Genomic DNA, 12052 nt, shown 5'->3' on the forward strand with positions numbered 1-12052 from the left:
CTGATCCAGGAAACATTTTGGCATCTAGTAGAAGCAGTGGGTTGTTAAAAAGTAAAAAGAGAGATGTGTGATTGCGAGAAGATCTGGGATACATTTGCAGGCTGCAGCAGAGCATTTCAGAAGAGGGCAAGGCTGAGATTCCAGTTCCCTGGAAGCCTGACACCCCATGGACTGTATCCCTGCCAGGAGCTGGTCTCCAATGGGCAGGTTATGTCACCTCCCCAAGGGCTCATCCCTTTGGCCAGGGACTGCCTGGATGCAGAGTGAGGCTCACGGCCCTGCCAGTCCCCAGCTGCTGTGCCCTTCAGCAGGACAACAGTTCTGTGTCCCCTGTCTCTCCAGTGCACAGGGTAGCCAAGGGGTGACAGGAGGAGGCTGAGGTCCACAGCAGAGCACCTGCATCCCATCCCAAGGGCAGGTGCCACTGCCAGTGTGGCTTGGCCATGTGAACCTCCCAGGGAACAGCAGGATCCTGCTGCTCCTCACTTGGCCAGTGTGGGGACCAAACACTCCCCACAGCTCTGTGCCCCACTCTCACCCAGGTTTCCTCTGCTTGTTGGTCAGGGTGACTGTCCAGGTGGTGCCACCAGCCACGAGCTTGTCCCCAGGAGCACAAGGCCTCACTGGCACACACCAGGGCTGCAGCAGTGCCTTCTGTGGGAGAGCTGTGGCTTGTCTGGTTCCAGCCCAAGGCCACCCCACACAGCAGCACTTCCATTTCAGTCCATGGCGCGGTGTGCTGCAGCGACAGGAACCGTGGGGCCAGTGGAAAATGGGGCTCTGAGCTCATGCGTCTTATTTTAGCTCCCCATCCTCTCTGGAAGCTATCTCAGGCATGTTTTGGGAATACAGCAGGTATTTTTATGAGTGGGATTTGCAAGGGTATTTTCATCTTAGACTTGGAGACAACTGGGCCTGCTGCCAGGTTTAGGAAGCGCAGGGGCAAGAAACATGAAACGAGTGAGAGGTAGGCTTCCCACTGGGGCTTATATTTAGCTGAGGGGAGCAGGAGCACTCGAAAATGTCCTGCTTGGTGCTCCCTGTGCCAGACCATCCCTCAGCCGGTTCACAGAGGCCAACCTTGGCCCAATCCAGGAAAGGCAAGGGGAATGTGTCCCGGCCGATGGCACTTGTACGGTTTGGCCCACCTGGCACTGCCGAGACCCCGGCTGCCCTTTGGATCAGCTGTCACCAGCGGAGCAGCGGCTGTGGAGTGAGCTGGACGTCACCTGCGCTGGGGGAGCTGCCACTGAGCAGCAGCCATGGAACAAGGGCAGTGAGGGCTGGGGGCACAGCAGTGGCTGGGTGCTGCCCTGCGGGATGACCAGCCCAAGCCACAGCACAGCCCCAGGACACACACGATGGGCAAGCTCCCCTGGGTGCCACAGGGGCTGCTGCCCAGTGGGGGATGACAGCTGACAGCTGAGCTGGAGGGGCCAGGGAAAACCACGACCTTGCAGTGACACGGGACTGGCCGTGCCATGCTGTGGCCGGGAACATGAGCCGAGCAGCTGCGTGGTGCTGCTTGGCCAGGGGCCGAGGTGCACGGGCTGCTGGTAGCCAGCACCAGAGCTGCTCGGAGGCCCCTCAAAGACCCTCCCTAGCGAGCACAGCCAGCTCGCTCCAGAAACAAAATGCCTTCCCAGGGAAAAAAAAAAAAAAAAAGAAAAGAAACAAAAAAAGAAAAAAGAAAAAAAGAGACAGCTTCAACCAAGAAATAGCCACAGGCAGGTTTTGTTTTTAAAGCGTTTTTATTTTCTTCATTTTGAATTGAATTTTTAAGTGATTTGTCTCACTGAAAACGGACACATTTTGAAATCCCATGTGTTCCCTCCTCTCTGCCCAGAGGGGGTTGGCTGCTGACCCAGCGCAGCGAGCTGGGGGGCTGAGCCACAAGCTCCTCATTTTCTGTGGCAGCTTTGTACCTTTTCCAAAGCACAGACAGTCCTCAGAAAGGGGTAACCTTAAGCAAATACACCCCTCTCTTCTGTACCTGGGACTGGTTTTACTGCACCTGGCAAAGAGGGCCAAGAGCTGGAGGGAGCAGAATAAAAAAACAAGATTTCCTTATGACTTTCTACTTTATAATCAAACTATGACTATAATGTCACGCCCACCATCCAACACAGCCCATCACCTCATGGGGGTTTTAGGCCAGCACTCATTGCTCTCCCCCTGTCTTCCCAAGAACAACCAGCACCGAGACGAGCCCTGATCAGACACGGCCCAGCAGCCCCTGAGCTCCAGCTCCACCAGCACAGCTCAGAGCCAGGCCTGTCCCGCTGCTCCAGTGCCACACAGCACTGAGGGGACCCAGTCCTTCGAAAACGTCTTGGTTTTGCACCACAACAGAACAGGAGCACGTGATGCTCCACCATTTTGGCGGCCGCCCTCAGCACGTGAAATGGTGTCGGCACAGCTGCACCACCAGTGGCTGCCATCGCAGCCCCACTGATTACAGCGCCCTTGTCACGCCGCTCCGCGAGCACGGCTAAATTAGAGCAACTAATTGCACGTCTCTTTGAAACAATCAGAATGACAAATCAGTGGTAATCTCTTCAGTTCTAGAGGGAAGCTATTGCGGCTCGTTCACAAGGATTAATCAGCTTTTCATCAGTGTTATTATACCAGCGCTGCCTCAGGAGAAGCCCCGAGGCCACGCTGGCTGGGCTCACACCACAGGGACACTGAGGCCGCTGGCAGAGCGGGCAGCGTGGCCAAGCTGCTCACTCCCAGCTCTTGTCCATTGGCAGAGCTGCCACATCCACTCCCAGGCTCCGTGGCCCTCACTGAGGCTCTGCCCAAGCGCAGCTCTGCCCAGGGGGCTGCACACTGTGGGCGGCAGGAAGGCTGGAGGGAGGCTGAAGTAGGGCGAATCACCCTCAGAGTGACTCTCCAATACACAAAACCATGTTAATGATCAGTGCCAAATCAGAGATCAGTCAAGGAGAAATAACTACAGGTCTCTCCCTTCTACACAATGAGCTGCAGGAGTCACCCTGGTGCCCCTCCCTGAGCACAGGGAAGGTTTTTTCCATGCACCACCAGCACTGCTCCATGTCCATCTGGGGCTGCTCCACAGAAATGCCAAACACCCTGTTGAGCAGGAGCTGTCAGCAAGCAGAGCTGGTGCCTTTCAACTCTTCACCACCTGCACTCAGCAGAAAAGCACTCAGCAGCATCCCTTCTTCTGTCTTCAACATCCAGAAGACACAGGCTGCTAGGATTGAATGACCTAGGCTGGGTCCTCCCAGCTCTACCACTGCTCCATGGCATGACCATGCCCAAACAAGCCACTTTCTGCTCAACAAAAGCTAAAACGGGAACATATTCATCGACCTCTGCACTTCCACAGCACTTCATGGCAGTCCCAGAGCACTTTGCATCTGCCCACACGTGTTAAGAACAATGAAGGCAGACAACTTTACAGAAAATGTCCAGACCTCGTGCTGCAAGCAGTGGTGGTGCCCTTTGGCCAGGGCCTAGGAGGGAAGAATGCTTGAGGGAAGAAAAGCAATTTGTGATACTACCCCATGGACACATCTGGCTACTTGCTTTTCATGGACTCATCTTCCTCTATCAAAGACCTTCCCCTGGTCCACAGAGGTTCTTTTTCCCCTCCAAGCAAAACTGAGCACACAAATGTGAGGATGAGGTGTACAAGGAGGGGAGGAGAAGGCCATGGTGCTGTTACAAAAGGCCCCAGAGACAAATTCTTGATCTTTCATGCACTCAGACCAACAGCCCTCAGAGCTCTGGACAAGAGGGCTGAAGCACTACACATGGCTCGGCTGTGCCCTGGAAAAATTCTGTGGCAGGCACGTGGCATTTCAGTTCCCTGTTTCAGTTTACAGGAGCACAGGTCACTCCTTCCCCAGCACAACCCTGCTCTCTCTGGCCAAGGGGCTGATGCTGGCCTGGGAGAAGCCTCTCCACCAGCATGACTGTGCTGCACCTGCCCATGGGCAGGAGCCAGCTGAAGCTTGTACCAAACATCCCGTGCACTGGGCATGACTCTTCCTTAAGTGCAGGTCAGCACTGCTGCCATGGAGCCCACCCAGGGCAGCAGCTCTGAACAGGACATTGCCCAGCCTGGCAGTAGGAGATGGTTCTTGGCATCCAGGAGACAATCAGCAGCAAGGCCAGTGTGGTGCTGTGTGGGGGCACCGTCCGGGCAGGAATCACCGTCTGCAAGGGATGGAGAGAAGACAGGATTAGCAGAACTCAGCAATAGCTGAACCCAGCTCCCAGCAGTTCCTTCTGGCTCAGGCTCTATCCCTGCTCAGCCAGGAGAGAGACTGGTGTTTTGTGGTCCTGGATCAGGGCCTGAGGCACCATCTTCCACAGGAAAATATCAGCCTGCAGCCCATTGCTGGGGCTGGGGAAGGGTGTGCACAACAACACAGCAGCACTCAGAGCAGCTGAGCACAGCTCTCCTGTCGCCTTCAATAGCTCTGTGCCAGCTCGGCCACATTACAGTGTTCAGATCACACCATCAAAACTCAACAATGCACTTGAGTTACATAAAGATCCAACTCCTGGAGAAGAGGCTCTTAACGTTTCCCCACAGCAAGCTTTAAGGGGACGTTAGGAATGCTAAAACCATAGATGGAAAGTGCATGGAAAGGTGAAGTCAGGTGTCAGGGTCCTCCAAAACAGCTAAACTAAAACTGCTGAAAAACAGACAAGGCCACACGCTGCAACCAAAGGACCTTTGAAGTTGTTTACAGATGGCAAACCTGCACTACATGGCATGCATAACTTCAATTTCCCACTAGCACGTGTGTGGGCACACACCAAGTATAACATGTATATAAAATAATACAGAGAGATATATTTAAGTCTTCTTCATGCACACATAAAGCCAGCACCCAGGCAACAAACTGGTGAATTCAAAGCACTGAACTAGGAGAAATCCTTAAAACCAGAAGAGCTCTCTTATCTAATTGTCTCTCACACCAGAAAAAGTCCATGCAAATCCTTTTTTTTTCCTGCCTTCTGAATACTAAACTCACTCCTACCTGGATTTACATTGCTTCTGCTGGACCTCTGATGCACACAGTTTACCCAGGGCATGTTTGAAATGCCCATGAAGTACAGCGCTGTACCTGCCCTGCTTTAGACAATTCTCTGTCTTGCAGCTTGCAGCTTCACTCAGGCCAACTCAGAAACATCTTAAAGCATTGCTCTCACTCAGGGAGTGTCACGGTGTATTTCATAACTGGGGCTCACAAGCACAATCCTTCCCCCATGGGCTGTCGTTGTTGCCCATAACAAAGGCATTTGGGATCAAAGGAAAGGGTTAACCCCCATGCAGTCATCGCTTGGAGTCCTGGAGGTCTGAATGCTGCCAGCTCCTGAAAAATGGCCACCAGGCAGGCAAGCTGCTGAGAATCATCAGAATAAGATTGGAAGGTGTCCACATCAATCAATCACTTGTTGACAGATGACTGGAAGCCCCCACTGTGCCCGTGGACAGCTGACCAACTCTCGGCTTAACCTGGAGTCTAACATTAGCCTGTTTGCTTCGTGTGGGTGGCTGCTGCGTTATGACCTTAATAGTCAATCAATCTTGCAACGAGCAGTCTGTCTGGCAGAAACATTCATTATCCATCCTATTCATGCATTGAAAAGCTTTATCTTCAAAAACTCTGCGTCACTTAGGGAGGAATAACAGAACCCTGAGCAAGAAAATAGGCCCAGCCCCAGTTTCTAGGGGGAATCCGGATGTTGGGGCCGAGCTCCCACAGCCGCTGCAGCCCCAGACCCGGGGGCACTCAGGGCAGGGCTTGGCCTCCCTTTTATTTCTGGTACCTATTCAGGCTGCTTTGAGGTTGCTGCTCTTGCACCAGCAACTGCTGGAATCAGTGCCAAGAGGAAGACAAGGGGGAGAGATATAAAAGGACAACAAACACACATCAATTAAACCTTGCAAGCTGTTAGTCACACTAGTTAATAAGTTCTTTCTATCTGTAAAGTGCTCTTAGTGACAAATCCTTTAACTGGCACTCAGAGCGTTATTATGGCTTTCAAGATGCCTCTGTCTTTCATGTGCAGCTTCTTGTACACATGTGAGTGCTCCCCGTTGCGCAGTCTGTTTACACTAGTTGTGAGAAGACATCATCAAAGCAAACTGAAAGCAACACTAAATGCTTGAGGAAAACAGAATTTATTCACTGCTGCCTGCTCTGAAATCGCCTTTCACTTAACAAACCACTGCAAGCTGCAGTGGCAGGAGCTGGGGAGCTGGGCTGGCACAGCAGCCTTCAGCCTCTCCGGGCATCACCAGCAGCATCCATCTCCCAGTATCAGGCAGGGGGACCTGAACCTGCTCCCACCAGCTGATTCCTGGTGGTCACAGCTCCAGGGATGAGGAATTGCAGGAGCTGCCCATCTCCTGCTGTGGCCAGGGGTCCTGAGCATGGCAGTCTGTGTACCAGAGCTCCGCCTGGGACAGGACAAGGGCAGCTCCTGTGCCCAGGGTTGGGAAGCAGAGCAATGCCCCAAGGGCCCTCACCATCACTCATCCCAGCCATGCCCGTGCCATGGGGCACCCAGAGGGTGGTAGAGGCTTTGTTTCAAAGAGCTGAACCCAGACAAAGCTTTGTGCAAGGTGAAAGAAGGAGAAAAGCTCAAGAGGAGCGCTCCTGCCTCTCTCACCGCCTGCAGAAGCTGGCACAGCATGAGCACCCACGGGTGCCCCATGGGGCAGCCTGCAGAAACCCCTTCATTGCTGGCTCCTATTCAGAAGAGGGACAATGGGAAGGTGGCTCCAACCCCAGCTGCATTGCACAACATCCCAGGAGAGCAATATGTGACACACCAGCACCAGGGAGAATGGGAAGCTGACCCCAAATGCCCAGGGCCAGTGCCATACAGTTCCATGGGATGCCCTTATAGAAACCATCCTCCCCTTACTCAAAGTCAAAGCAGTTAGGGCCCTGCAATGTTAGATTAAAAAGCAGACAGTTAATCAGAGATCTTCCATAATCCTTCACACTTAGGCTGCCAAAGCAGCCACAACTCAGCAGGCCTTGTCCAGGCTGATTGTATGTCCTGAAAAATGAACAGTAACTTTTGCAGAGAATCAAGTCACATTTCTGCAAATTCTCTTCCACACAAACTAAATATTAATCACCTTAATAACCATTCATGTGTACTGGTCATTCATTAAATTCATGGTTTCAGTCCCTGGGGCACTCACCACACAGCACCTGTGTTCCCTGTCCCAGGCCACTGCTGCCTGATGCCACCCTCTTCACCTGGCACCCACTGCCAATGGCAGGACAGCCACATTCCCAAACCGTGCAGCAGGAGCAGCACTGCCCTCTCATCACCTTCTGGGTGTGCAAAGAGAACAGTCCACTCTGCCAGGACAGCCACCATGGCTCTGTGTGTGCTGAGCAGCTCAGTGCCTTGCTTCACCTGGCACCCAGGCACCCAGCTCCTCCAGCAGCATGGCCCAGCACAGAGGAGCTGTGCCACCAGGGAGTGGGATGACAGCAGTGGCATTTGGGGGGACCTCCAGGCTATCGGTTGCAAGTGACAGCATTAGATCTGCTGCCCCAGAAAGTCCTCTGTGCAACCTGGCCTCCTCTGGCTGGCTCAGGGCTTCACGGTGTCAAGTGGCAACTTTCTGGATTCTGACCTTGTTGGAATTTGCTCCTGGGAGGGGGGACACACCAGTCCATAAAGTTCCCATTAGTGTAAAAGCAGATGTAAGCACTTTGCTGGCAGAGCTCAGCAGCAGGGATGCCTGCAGTTGATCAGTTCTGCCTCGCTGGTCACTGCAGTCAACAGGAATTACAGCAGAGGGTTCCTGTGCCCCTCTCTGAAAGCCCACCCCTCCAAAAAGGATGGTTCAAAGAAGCCAGCCAAGTTCAGGCAGCACTCCAGGCTAAGGCAGTAAATCCACATGATCCGTGCTGAGGGGAGCCAGCCCCAGCTGGGAAGAGCCAGCAGGAGAGCAGTGTGGGTTTGTTTATTGTACAGAACAAATGGAAGTACGGGGACTCGCTGCTGCTCCTGCGAGGAGCCGGTGACTCCAGGCCTTTGTGCCACATGACTCAGCACAGGACCGAGGGACAGGCAGGTGGCAGCTGGGACTGGCCCTTGCCATCAGCTCCCACAAGGACACCCAGCACCCCCGGATTGTCACAACCGGGGAGCAGCACCTGCCCCTTCCCACAGCAGCACAGGCCCGAGGGGACTGCCAGAGCCTGGAGCAGTGCAGCCTCACAGAGCCCAGCCACCACATGGGCCACAGGGCTCAGCTACAGGAGGGAAAAAGGCAGCACTAAAGGCTGCTGTGGCCGTGGCAGTTCCTGTCACTGGTGGAGTGGGACTGCCAGTCCTCCACCCCCGTGCTCTCTCTCTCCATCATGCTGCATTGAGAACCAGCACCAGCTGACCTGGTTTCAGCCAGTTTTCCTTCATGATTAACACTCTCCGGGCCCATGCTCACTCTGTTATTCTCACCAAATTAAAGAGCAGTCCTGGATCCTCGTTAGATTTGCTCACATTTGAGCAGTGTCATGTGGTCAGTAGCCCATGGCAATACACTAAATTAAAGGCCTAATGCAGAATCCACCTACGAGCCTGACAACTAATGAATCGAGGGCTTCAGGCCCCAGAGGAGCTGCGCTGGGATGAAGCCACTTCACACCGAGCCAGAGCAGAAGTGCAGTCCCTGGGCTGTCATTCAGAAATAAAGAGTTGTTGAATTTTATTCACCACAGGACACAGAAACAACAGCATCTCTGTAACTAACGCTGGTTTGCCAGAGAGCCAGGCAGCAAGGAGCCCTCTCAGCACTGATCCCCCAGGGCACAGCAGCTCCTGCCAGCGCACCAGAGGTGCTGCAAATGACCTCCCACTTGGTTTCAATGGACTGGGCATGAGTCCCCATCAGGGACACGCTGACTCTTCCCTCTGATCAAAACTAACACCTCCACCCATCCCTCCAAACCATGCTGGTACTCCAGAGCACAGAACACGGCCCCTTCCTGTGCCCCAGAGAGCTCAGGGGAGCTCAGCTGCCCATGCCACAGTACCCAGCCCTCACAGGTGTCAACCAACACCAGTCGGGCTACCCATGAGAACAGAGATGGTGGCTCCCACACTGGGCTGTTAGCACCCTCTCCCCATCCCCAGCAGCGGCTGGGCAAGCTCTGGATGTAAGCTCTGGGGCCAGTGCTGCGGCCATCAATTTTGTTCTGAAGCATTTCAAGTTGGAGCTGAAGCCTGGAAAGGTTCAGCCTGTTGCATCAGACAGCTCCAGCCCTGCAAAGGTCAGGGCTGTTTTGGTAAGGAGCTGTTTGCTGAAGCCTCCCCCTCCCCCAGATCCCCACTCAGCCACAAGCTCATGTACCCATACCTCTCCCTACACACACACACTCACACTCTGCTCAGCCTTTGGAAATGGAGAATCACCAGGACACTGCTCCTCACAATCAGCACACACATGCCATGAACCAGGGCTGTGCAGTGCTCCTGAGGCACCCAGTGTGGCACTGGGGGATCTCACCTCCTCTGTGCCCAGCCTTCATACCCCTGCTACAGCTGGGAGCCCAGGCAAACCCTCTACCAGGCAGTGGTGGGTGACCTCTGGCCAGGTGTGAATCCACTGTGCATTCCTGATGGTCACAGTCATGGAGATGAGGACCTGAACCTGCCTCCTCATCTCCAAAGCAGAGGCAGACCCCTAGCACAAGGGCAAAGCAAGGTGTTCTCTGCTCAGGCTGGTCTGAAATGCCCCGGGAGGAGCTGGCCCAGAAAGCACCACACTGCAGACAGAGGACACCCAAAGTTTGGCCTTTGGGGGATAGGAGAATGTTCCCAGGGACCCCCAAAACACTGGGGGCTCTGCAGGCACATTGCTGGTGGAGCAGAGCGATGCTGGGAGCAGCCAGCCAGGACTGCAAAGGGAGGAGGGCGGAGAACAGGGTGATGAGCTCTATCATAGCCACCCTCCAGCCAGGGGATTGTCTACCTCTCTGCTCTGCAGCTGGCATCCATCCATCCATCCATCCGAGGATGGCAGGGCAGAGAGAACTTAAGGCTGAGATGTGTTAATTGATGCTGCTGCACAGCCCATCCTCCCCACATTGCCCCATCTGGACAAGGCACAACCACTTCTCTAAAGCCATCTTTTCATTCCTAAAGTGAAAGCTGCATTTTAACATTAATTCTTTTTTTCTAGACAGAGTTAAATCTCATTAATTTTAAGACACTTCAAGCTCTCTTTAGCAGTCCCTAACATAATTCTCCTAACTTAAGATAGAAGATACTAGATAGAAGTAGCCAATCCCATTTATAATTGTATATATGACCAGCAATTCAAATTCACTTCCCTTGATTTAATGTCCTATTTGTATTCTATCAATAAATGGAGTTCTCAGGACCATACTTAAATGGAAGCACCACTATGCTCTGATAGCCAAAGCCAGCAAAAAAAAAATTGCATCACTAAACTAAAATGTCTTGTAGTATATGATTCCTTGACTTATTGTTCTCTTCTCTTCACTGCACTTGAATATTAACTGTTGTATTAATAGCTCACTCTTAATTATCCATGAGTAATGTACTACAACCAGAAAATTAATGGAGGGAAGCACCACAAAAATGGAAAAGAATTCTCCATATCCCAGACACATTTTCAAGCACACTGTGAGAGGAAGAAGATACACACACTGCCTTGGACACAGCCAGAGAAGAGGCCAGTGCTGGGGAGGGTCATTGCTGAACCCCAGGGATGGGTCCCTGCCCTGCTGGACCCTGCTTGCCATGGGAGGGAGGTTCTGAGCAGGGGTCTGATAATGATCCCAGAGAGCTGGGCTGGTCTGGAGAGGGGCAGCAGAGAAGCCAGTGACTTGGTTCTCCAGCCCAAGATGAAGGAGATGAGTGGGACCAGAGTGAGAATTTACAGTTGTTAAAGAAGACTTTGCTACCAAGCACACAATTCAGCTCCAGATTTCACTGCAGCAGGAATCCAAAATTGAAAAGACTGACAAAGGACAGGGTGCTTTCATGGATAACATGGATTCTCAGAGCTGAACATTACAGATAACAGGAGTGCAAAGATACGCTGCACCCCTCATTTATCACCACCCCTGCTCTCCAAGGGGCACCCGAGAGGGAGAACCTCTCATCTCTGCTGGGACATTTCCCCTCCCCAGGAGCCTGTAGGAAAGTGCTGCTCACCATGATGCCCTGACGCAGTGTCTCTGCCTCCGAGCTGGGACCCGGGACAATGCCAGCATGGCTCCTCCAAGGCAGCCAGGAGCTGCACAGGCAGGGCCACTGCATCCATCTCCACGGGTGCGATCCTGGGGCTGCTCCAGAAGACTGGAATGGTGAGGTACCTAATTAAATATGTGCCTCCCAGTGCCGGAGCCCTGCAGCAGCCATGAATTATGCAGCGGCTCACTTACATGTCAGCAGGATCACAATATTGATGAGCTATCCTGCGTGTAATCTGATAAAAACCAAGATAAACTCAGCAAAAATTGAGTGTAATATGATCCTTTCCTTTCAATAAACCACTTCCAGCCCAGCACTGGGAATGTCTCTCCAGGCTCCCTGCTCACCTCAGGCAGCCAAGCCCAGCAGCTCCTCAATATGGCCCAACAGGGGCACAGAGCAGGAGCTGTGCTGGCAGCACTCCTCTGCACCAGGCAGCACAGGGTGCCTGTGAAGATTACCTGGGGATATTTCCGTGCCTGGGGTTAGAGGCTGGTGCTCTCCACAGCATCAGTGCATTCCAAAAGGTCTGTGTTTTGGCATTTAGATTAATGCTGGAGACAGGGAGGAAGAAGTTGCCATGTCTCACACCAACTCCCTCCTCTCTGTCTGAGCAAATGAAAGATGACAGAGTGCAACTCCCACTCGGAAATGCTTTCCAGTGCTCGAGCAGACCCAGGTCCGACTCCAGCTCCCATGACAAGCCAACTGCTTTATAAACCTGGGCCGGTGCTTTCAGTACCCTGGGAACAGCCAGTGGCACAGGCTCCTGCCCTCAGCTAAAACACATCCTCTAAGAAACACCTTGATG

The 12052-nt window shown here is 53.1% G+C and overlaps 1 long non-coding RNA gene across 1 annotated transcript in view; it reads right to left on the reverse strand.

Moving 5' to 3' along the window:
* Nucleotides 1-1732: 1732 nt before the first annotated feature.
* Nucleotides 1733-12052, reverse strand: part of LOC107211427 — a 45932-nt gene continuing 35612 nt past the window's right edge. Inside the window, exon 3 of the long non-coding RNA XR_001524180.2 lies at nt 1733-4188. This is a non-coding gene — a long non-coding RNA (uncharacterized LOC107211427). The remainder of the gene's footprint in view (nt 4189-12052) is intronic.

The sequence above is a fragment of the Parus major genome, chromosome 15, assembly GCF_001522545.3.
Source record: "Parus major isolate Abel chromosome 15, Parus_major1.1, whole genome shotgun sequence".
NCBI classification, from domain to species: Eukaryota; Metazoa; Chordata; class Aves; order Passeriformes; family Paridae; genus Parus; species Parus major.